Genomic DNA, 10,966 nt, shown 5'->3' with positions numbered 1-10,966 from the left:
ATTTCTGACAAAGTTTTAGTGTGCAGACAGGTTACTTAAGGACGGACAACAAAACAAGTTTGGGATTGTGATGACATGTTGTAATTGCACGTCATTTAGCAAGAAAAATTGAAACAATCGGACTAAAAATGAGCGAGTTAGAAGCAAAGGTGTAGAAAACGCATGGAAAAGTGGCAGGGTGAAGAAAATGACTTGGTGTAAAAATTGGTTAAAAAAGAACAAAAACAAGTTAAAGCCACTATAATCGATGTGTCCGCGCCACTTTAGAGTGCGTCGTGTTTTCACCATCATTACGCAACGCGCCCACGTTGCTCCTCAGCGTGGTCGCGTTAGGACACTTTCTTAACACTCTTTGTGGGGCTTTAAAAGGAAAAATGGATAACAAAAATGAGGTTCGATTTCCTAGAGAGAAAGTGACGGATTTGGGTAATTTTGGAGCTTGTGGAGGCCATTGGAGAGCTTTTTCTTCGGTGATTCTTCATGATCTTTGAGTCTACGCTTATAGCATTGATTAATTCCAACATGAATAGCTAGATTTATCTTAGGTTATGTCTTATTTGATGATGAACCTATTTGTATTTGACCGGAACATATGATTGAATGACATTAACGTAATTGTCTTGACTCTTTGTTATTATTCAGTTATATATTGTGTTCATTGTCTATTGTTTGTTACATTATTCAGTTTTATTTTTATAAGTAATGAGTACTGACTCTAAGACTATTTATCTAAACTACTATAACTATTGAATTCGCTAATTGACTAGGAATGGGATAATTAGTAATTGTGACTTAGGGACTAACACGCTTTGTTGCCCAATCTGACAATATAATTAGCCTGAGGGGTCGGGGAAATGACGTCTAGACTAGTGAGTTGCATGTCAAGGGATTGGGTGTAATGGTAAAGTTAATTTATTGTGTAACTATGTAGTCATTTCATGTCTGTTAACGTGTGTTTCATCAATCAAGTAGAAATAGAGGATTTTAATAATAAAGAGTCGATCGCCTTTATCATCATTGTTATGAAAACTATTTCTTGCGTTTTCGACCAAATAATTCTGAAAAACCCCTCGTTTATTATTTTTACTTACATCATACAATATTCATTGTTCTAAATTTGCAATCCATGTGGAGACAAATTTATTTTATTACTTCGATTACAATGCTAGTACACTTGCTAGTCAATTATCATCATGTTTTTGGCACCATTGTCGGAGGTTGTTGATATTTTCAACAAGGCCTAGTGTGCGACTTATTTTGTTTTAGTTTGTTTATTTTAAGTTATAGTATTTTATCATTGATTGTTCTGTTAATTTATGTTTTATAATTTTGATTTTTGTTTTTACCTTGTTATGTGTTGAACAATGCTACTAAGGTATTGCTTTATGTGTTTATGCGATGTTCGAGTCTGACGATTATACCGTTGGATTTACAGTTAGGGAGAAATGCACGAGCACTCCGTAAAGCAAAGATTGAAGCCTTGTCAACATCCAAACATCAAAAAGAGGAACCTAGAATGGAAAATCCATTGCGCTAGATGTTGGGGGATTATTGTAGACGGACAGATGGTGGTAAAATCTCACTAGGATTCCAATCGGTGAATTCAATGAGTTTGGATATTAAGAATTTTGTGTTGTAGGGCCTGCAAGATAACTCGTTTGACGGGCAAGCCATTTGTGACCCATGGGAGCCCCTTTTTAAGTTTTATAAGACTTGCCCTATGTGAAAACTAATAAATGTGACTGATGCAGGTGAAATTGCGTTTGTTTGGATTTTTATTAATTGGTGGAGCGAAAGAGTGGTTGTAGTGCCTTCCCAATGGGACGATCTAAACATGGAAGGAGTTAGAAGATAAGTTCTTAGAGAGATATTTGCAGTTTGTCGGAAGGAAAGCTGCAGTTTCAAATTTTAGCTAGAAGGAGAGTGAATCCTTGTAGGATGCGTGGGAAAGATTCAAGTTGTTACTCCGTAAGTACCTAAACTACAACATGAGTTCGATGGAGTAGATGATGCAATTTATAAGCGGATTGATAATATCCACCTGAATGCTTCTTGATGCCTCATTTGGGGTTACATTGAGAGCAAAGACTAATGAAGAAGTTAAGATACTTATTGAAAATATGTTTCAAAACAAGTACCGCTTGAGTGAGCGAGTTGTGAAGGGAAAATGTGTGTTAGTTGTTGACACATAAACTGCATTACTAGCTCAACTAAAGGCTCTCACCAAACAATTGGCTGCTTCTTAGTTGACCCAGGCTAATGTGAGCCAGATCAAAACTCTGAGATATGATTTATATGGAGGTGAGCATTTAAATGGTAATTATGTTCTAAATCTGGATAATGCGGAATTTCGATATGCAAACTTCCAAAGGAACAATCTGTACTCTAACACATATAATAACAAGTGGAAAGATCACCATAATTTTAAGTGGAGCAACAATAATCAAACATTAAATGATGGTTAAGGTGCACCTCGAGAATCTTAAGCACCTTAGCGAAAATCGTCTATGTTGGAGGAAACACTCAAGGGGTTCATGATTTCTACCCAAGAGAGTTTTCTAAAAGTAAGTCATGTGCAACAAAAGATGATGCAAAGAAACAAGAACACAGAGGCCTCCATAAAGAATTTAGATGCAATAATTGGGCAGTTGTCTAAGAAAATAACGGCTCACACTACAAAAAAATATCTTTTACCTCGGGTGAAAAAGAGGTCTTACCTCAGTTTCACAAGCGAGGTAACGAAGGGCGTCATGAAAAGTACACACTTTACCTCTCAGTTCTTAAAAAACCGATGGGTATTGTGTAAAGGTCATGGGTTTAATCCCCATGGATACCTTTTTGGAATTCTGAAATGGCCAAAAAACATGTCTCATCGGTTTTGACATTTCAGAGACGGGTATACCATATTTTCACCTCGATTTTCTCATAAAAATGACGGGTAAAATAATTTTGAGTTTATTAAATATAATGTGGATTTCTTATTTCACTAAACCCTATATTGAACATATAAATTCTCAAATTTGGTTAGAAAAAGAATTATATGAACAATTGTGTTATATTTGAAGAACGACTTACATTGACTAATGATTTTGAAGCATCTTGTAACTCATTGCTTATCTCAAGTTCTTTCATGGTTAAAATTTCTTCAATATCTCAAGTTCTTTATTCAGCATTTACTTTTCTACTAATTCATTCTTGGAATAATAAAATTTGATGCTTTGAGAAATGAACAAATATGGAAGAAATTTGAACAAAAACTAGAAGTACTAGAGAGATTTTAACCATGAAAGAGCATGAGATAAATGATGAGTTGCAGAATGATAGAAAAACATTAATCGATGTAAGATACGTTTCTAATACAATATAATTTTTTATATGATTGTTTCCAAAATCAATTTAATAGGTTATATATTCAAATAGGGGTTAGTGAAATAAACAATTGACATTAGATATAATAAACTCAACTCGGTGGAACAAGATGTGTGCGGCATAAAGAATCACAAAAAACATAATATCAATATCAATATAAATCTCAAACTCAAACACAATATCAATAACTAAACTACAACATGTATATTTAATAAACTCAACTCAAAAACAACAACCTACATTAAACAACAACAACAAAAATTAACAATAGCAATAAACAACCTCTAGGATTTAGGGTCTCAACAACAAGAGCAACAATATCAACAAAAACTATATCAATAAACCTATAACTTAAATCTGTTTAATTAGCAACAATAATAATAAGATTAAGCCTCTAGGATTTAAGGTCTCAACAAAGAGTCTCAACAATAACAACAATATCAACAACAACAACATCGATAAACCTATAACATATTTCTTTTTAAACAACAAAAACAACAAGAGAAAACCTTTAGGATTTTGGATCTCAATAACATAACAACAACAACAATATGAGTAGTGATGTTTGACATACTAGATCTCTGAAGAAGAAGTAAAAGAAAATATTTTGGATCTCTGAATAAGAAACGAGAGTCCTAAACACATAACATCTTCGTATTAAAGATGATATGTGTTTATGGTTCTCGTTATTTAGGGCTCTTTTGTTAAGGATTTTTCGTTAGAGTTTTGTTTGTTTTGTTTATACAAGTGAAATTGAATACTACAAGCTAAAGTTATATATATATATATATATATATATATATATATATATATATATATATATATATAAATATATATATATATATATATATATATATATATATAGAGAGAGAGAGAGAGAGAGAGAGAGAGAGAGAATTCAAGAAGGCGTCACTTTTAATGAGATAAAAAGATAATCAGAAGTTGCTGAGAAATTAAGCATGTACACTAAATAAGTTTACCTCTCAGTTTTCAAAATAATCGATAAAATCTATTATATTTTTTTACTCAAATACCCCATATTTTCAACAAAAAAAATCCCAAAATAACACAGTTTTCAAATAAATTCTCAATCTACCCCGATTTCAAAATAAATAAATAAACTTAAGGCATAGGCGTCAGACCAATTGGCACATACCCTTAATTTTTAAGAGGGGTGCCAATTGAACTGGCAACAGCACATGGTGCTGTCAATCCAATTAACGCCCATGTGTATAAAGTGAGAGGAGGCGCCAATTGGTCTGACGCCTCTTTGTAATGTGCATTTTTTTTTATAAATAGAGGTGTTGTGTGATTCATTTTTCCATATCTCTTTTCGTCATATTGCGAACATGTTTGGTGTTTGTCACCGCTACGGAAAAATGATTTATTCGAGAGACAAGACTCTGATATTGATGCTCTTTTGGAACATCTGTCGTTTTGATCAACTAAAGAGGGAGTTGGTTCGTTGGTTAGATGGAAAAATACCAGAAGGGGGAAAATTAGAAGTATTAAGAGACTCGTTAGTATATTTGGTTGAGTGCGAGTAAAAATTGATAAGGATGCTAGGGAAATGATGTTTGGACCAGATGACATCAGTTTGATTGTTGTAATCAGTTAGAAAAGTTGTTTTTAAATATTGCGGTTAAGTATTTTCATATGTATTCAATATTTGTTTTTTGTGTTGTTTATTTAGACTTGTTCTGTTTTAAGTATGCTTATGTTTGAGTGATGTTTGTTGTTAACCTTGTTGTAACAAAAAGTTAATGTTATATAAAAATCCAAGGTTACAAAAATTGAAAGGAGGTATTAAATTATGATGCAGATGTTGCTCCTAGATTGAGACATTTGTTCTTATTGTGTCCGGGTTGACGACATATACTACATAATCTTATCATTTTATCAGTCGTATCCATTTATGTTCTAATATGTGTGTTGTTTGGCCGTCCTTTTTTCTTTCTTCGCATCTCATCGTTGTACCAAACTATGTAACCTTCATATGGAGGTCAGTATTCCTCCAGTGCTAGCACTGAGAAGCTTTTACTATAAACATTCATGACGCTAATGGCCTTGTAAACATCAGATAGATGGTTGTAAGCGTCTTGGCGAGTATGTGTGCATGCCGCAATGATATGGGAGCAATGAATACGAAAGGCCTGGAACTTTCCACAGTTGCACCAACTTATGTTTAGTCTGACGTCATATGATAAATTTGGCATCCCCTCGTTGTGGTCCATTGTTTCCTATACACTGGAGTTTTGCCTATGACGGTCAAAGATTATAACCGCATGTGTGCTAGCTTTTATAGTTTTCTCTTTCATCACTTTCATACAACATTTACTGAAAAATTGACCTGACATTAACACTGCACTCCATCTTTCACCTCTGGTTGCGAAGGTATATGTCAATCTAAAATAGGTTGTTCTGACCAATGCGGTTATTGCTAGATTTCTAATGCCTTTAAATACGTCGTTCATGCATTCTACAAGGTTTGTTGTCATGTGGCCCCATCGACAACCTCTATCAAATGCCCTTGTCCACTGCTCTAATGGTATGTTATCCACCCACCTTCCTGCATCTGCATTAAACAATCTAATTTCGTCACGGTAATGTTGAAATGACAATTGAGTTAAAGCATACCCTGCATTCACCACTTTTTTGTGAAGGTTCTTGTCTTTGATTGCACGCATGAAGTTTTGTGCAATATGTCTAATGCAATAGACATGGATGGAAGGAGGATCATGTCATTCATTATCATGGTTATTTAAGCACTCTCAATGGCAGCATGTCTATCTGAAATCAAACATAGATTGGCTTGTTGAGTGATATGTGTTCTTAGATGACAAAGGAAGAAATCCCAACCACCAGCGGTTTCACCTTCAACCAGAGCAAAGGCAATGGAAAAGAAATTATTGTTTTCGTCTTGTGCAATATCCATAAACAAATTACCTTTGCATTTGTCGTATAACCATGTTCCATCAATTTAAATAATAGGTTTGCAGAATGCAAAACCGTTGATGCATGGTTGAAACGCCCAAAAAAGGCGGTGAAAGATTCTATTTCCAGCAACATAAGTTTCGTCTAGCGTAAATTCTAGCAATGTCTCCATGATTGCAACAGTTCATGGTGTGTATGTTTTAAGTGCCCATAAAAACCGTGACAATTCTTTGTATGAATCCTCCCAGTTGCCGAATACCTGTTCAACAACCTTTGTCCTTCCAATCCACACTTTCTTGTAAGATGAAGTATAATTATATCTTGTGACGATATGAGATATTACTATACTCACTTTCACTGATGGGTTTTTGTTAACAAACGGCAAAATGTCTTGACATGTCAATTCAGCGCTTAATTGACGGTGATCTTGTACAACATTACTGGCAATGCAACTGTGAGGTGGGTCTATAGAAGCCATCTCCCAGGAATCGCTTATCTTCTTGTGAGACACAACCAACCGAAACTTGCAAAGGATGTTACAGAATTCAATGACATACCTTCTCAAATCAATGCGTTTCACGGTAAAATCAGCAGAGTTATTCATGTGAGATTTTTTGATAGCTCACACACATTCTTCTTTAGTGCGGAACATGTCTCCCACTTTTAACTTACCTTATGATCGTGGATACGGGTTATAAAAAACACTGTTGGATGTTTCGTCGTCATGTAGATCCATGTTTGTCATATGTTGAGGCAGATTATATACATGACTTAGAGGTAATGGTGCTGGATGATCGTCATTTTCAATGTCGTGGTTCAACATATGATTGACCTGTGTCTCGGTTTCTTCTTCTTCTTCATCGACGATGTTGACTTCTGCTTCTACTTCTAGGTCGGCCTCATATGAGTTTTCTGAATCAAATTCATCAGATTCAACTTAATTAGTTATTTGAGATTGCTGAGATGGTATACTTTATTGAAGAGTAATATATAACTCAATAGAGTTGCAACCAGAATGCTCGTGACTAACAAACATATATTCAACATCTTCATTGTCTCGTGCCTTTAGCGGGTAAAATTTACATTGACTGTTCTCGAAATAAATTGGATTTTGATATGTGATTTGTGACACAAGACCAGATCATATGCATTATTCATACTAATGTCTCCCTTCAATCGTCCTGGTCGCCCTTCAATAACTCAAACACAACCCAACTACTATGGCATGGGTCATGAACTCGGTTATGGCGGTAGCCCTTTAATGCATACATAAGACTATGCTGATTTGTCTGAATATCTCATGCAATCTCCTGCGGTTGGTGGTGATGTTCCTGGCCCCTCAGATACTCAAACACCTATGGTGAATCATCAATGTGGGTTAGGGCCACGAGTTCGGGTAGCTAGGGGATGTAGGACTGGAGGTCGGTTAGGTCATCCCGGTCAACGACATTAGTCTTTTTGTGTAAACGAGTATTAATATGAATTGGTCCGATTTCGACTTTATCTAAAATGTACAATATTTTTCAAAAAAAAATTACGAAACACACACAGGTGTCAGACCAAATGGCGCCTCCTTTAAAAATTAACACACAGACGCCAATTGGATTGGCAGCACTAGGTGCACTTGCCAATCCAATTGGCGCCTCCTCTCTAAGTTTAAGAGCAGACACCAATTCATCTGACGCATCCTCTTCAAAGTGGTGTATTTTGGGAAATAATCTGAAAAGTGGGTTATTTTATAAAAAAATAGGGTTATTTGGGTAAAAAATTCAATATATTATATACTTTTTTTATTTTAAAAAGGGTGTTCTAGGAATTTTACCTTAATTTTTAAATATGTGAGGTGAAATTATTGTCATAAAAAGTAGTTTCTCTAGTAGTGTTGTCTAATTTGGAAGGGGGATTCAATGGTAACATTGTTGATAACCCAAAGAATGAAAATTGTAATATTGTTGGGTTGAGGAGTAGAGTGGTAAGTACACTCGCACAAGTTAATGAGGAGAAGAAAAAAAAGTGAATATGAGTAGAAAGAAAGTGAAAAGGAAGTGGTTGTAGAAGGTGATGTTGAGAGTAAGAAAAATGAGGGAGAAAAAAGTGAGATTGGTAGTAATAATGATATTAAGGGTTGGATTGTTGAACAATTTATAGATAAGAACTCACCATGGAGAAGGACCAAGAAACAAATTCTTAATGATCCTAACCATGTACTCCCCGATTATATCAAAGCACACTACCCTTTTCTTAAAAAATAAACCTGAGAAGAAAGATGAAAAAGAAGAGTAGTTCTAAAAGTTCAAGGAGATGTTGCAAAAAATTCAAGTCAACATTCCCTTCTATGAAGTCACAGACCAAATGTTGGTGTATGTTAAGTTTATGAATGAACTACTCTCTAGAAAACGATGTTTGAGAGATGATGAAAACATTATTTTGGCCAATGATTATAGTGATATCATTCAAAAGAAGCTTCCACCTAAAATTATCGATCCTGGTAGGTTCGTTATCCCTTGATCTAGTGGGCTTGTAAAAGTTGGTCAAGCTCATGGTGGTTTGGGGCAAGCATTAATCTAATGTCGCTCTCAATGATGAGGAGGTTGGTTTGTGGAGAGCCTAAGCCTACCTAGAACATCCCAAGTTTAGTTATCTATTTTTAATTGAATTTTATATTAGTTTATTTCATTTAATTTTATTAGATATTATAAATATTAAGAAAATTAGAGATATTTTAGAGTTGGGAGAAAATAAAAGTTTTACTTAAAATTAAAGAGAATGAGGTGTTTTGAGTAAGGAGTTTAGGGTGTGGTCAGATTTAGTGAGAATAATGGAATTATTATTTTAATTAAGATAATTGAATTTATTTGAGTAATTATATAATTATATAATTAGAATATTGTTTGAGTTGGAATAAAATAATTATTTTAGAATTTTATTTAATTAATTAAATAATAGAAATTAAATAGAAAATAGAGTTTCAATGAGGGTGTGAGAAGAGTTTTAGGGGTGAAAGAAGTAATTGAGACTTTTAGGTTAAATAAATAGATAAGTTGGATGAGATTTTGGGAAGAATGTGAATTTGTGGGAAAGAGATAGCGGTAGAAAAATCTAAGGAGAGTGATCATTTGGAAAGAGGCATAAACAAAATCTCAAACCCAAAATTTTCATCGATCGTTAAACGTTGAGGTAAGAGGGAGAAACTCATATATTTTTCCTTCTCCTCTTATGTTTTATGTTGTGATCATGGTTTATGGTCAAAAGGGGTTTGCACAAAATCCTTTGGGTATATATTGGTAGACTTCCCTTATTTTCATGAGTATTTATAAATTTATAAGATTATTTCTATTGAACCTAATTTGATTGCCTTGTTGTTGTATGATAATCTATGGTTGTGCCCTTGAGGCAAATTATAATAATTGAGTCTGTTGTAAATATTGATTTGCATCAATCGAGTCGCGAAAGTTAAAAATGCCTTGAGGCGGAGCTGCGAGTTAATTGATAAATATTGTTGAGTTATTTATTTATTTACAAATATTGTTAATAGTTATTATTATTTTAAAAGAAAAGAAAATGGACTCAATTACGGTATAGTAACATGATATTAGTTTATCACGTTAGTAATTCTATTTTTACTCGCTACAGTAACATGACCAAAAATTATTGAATGATACTCCTGTTGAAAAATAGTATTATTATGCATGCATACAAAAGTATAAAAAAATAGAGATTTAGCATACCAGTAATTATATTCGTACATTTTTTTTGCATTTGAACAATGTTATCCGTACGCTAATATTATTTCCAAATAGTCACTATGGAATATTTGGTATCATGAAATGTCAGATCGAAATACAATGGTAAGATTAGTTTTGATAATATACATTATTATTATTATTATATTAATTGATAACGTTAGTTGAATTTGATTACTTTAAAGTTATATTTTAAGTTTTGAGTTAAAGTTAAAATATATTGAATAAAAGGAGCTAACTGACTAATTAGAGTTATAATTTGATCATGTCAGAGTTGTCAATTGAGTATTTTAAAGTATTTTAGAATACTTTAGAGTCATTTTATTTATTTATTTTTAGTAATTATGACATTTTAGTTAGATTTATTTTCAAATTGTTTAGAATTAAATCTAGTGAACTTTATTTTATAATAATAAAATAATAATAATAATAATAATTATTTAATATTATTAATTATAATATTTTAAAGTTGAGTTGGAGATATTTATCAATTAGAGTTATTTTAGAGTTGTAGAAATTGTTGAAGAGTTGTTCAGAGTTTGCCTTGAGCACTCTATTGAATAAAAGTCAAAAATTATTAATCTTAAATGAGTCGCGGGTATAAAATAAATTAATTATTACTCTATTGTTATATTTCGAGCTTTTGTTGAATTGAGGTGTAAGTTAGAGTTATTGAGTAATAATATAACCTTACTCTATTATTTTTAATATAATTGTTGATATTTAATTATATAGTATTCTTTTCGAGTTGTATAGTTTAGAGAGAACTATTGTGTTGGTCTTGCATTGGCAAATTGTGGTTCAAAGGGAACCTTGTCCAAAGAGGACTTTGTTCAGAGAGAATATTTTACGAGATTACGAGATTTTATCTGTTGATTGATTTTGAGTTGCGATTGATATTATATGTTCATGCATTCATG

This window comes from Lathyrus oleraceus, chromosome 7, assembly GCF_024323335.1.
Source record: "Lathyrus oleraceus cultivar Zhongwan6 chromosome 7, CAAS_Psat_ZW6_1.0, whole genome shotgun sequence".
Classification (NCBI taxonomy): Eukaryota; Viridiplantae; Streptophyta; class Magnoliopsida; order Fabales; family Fabaceae; genus Lathyrus; species Lathyrus oleraceus.
Note: the sequence above shows the minus strand (reverse complement) of the source record.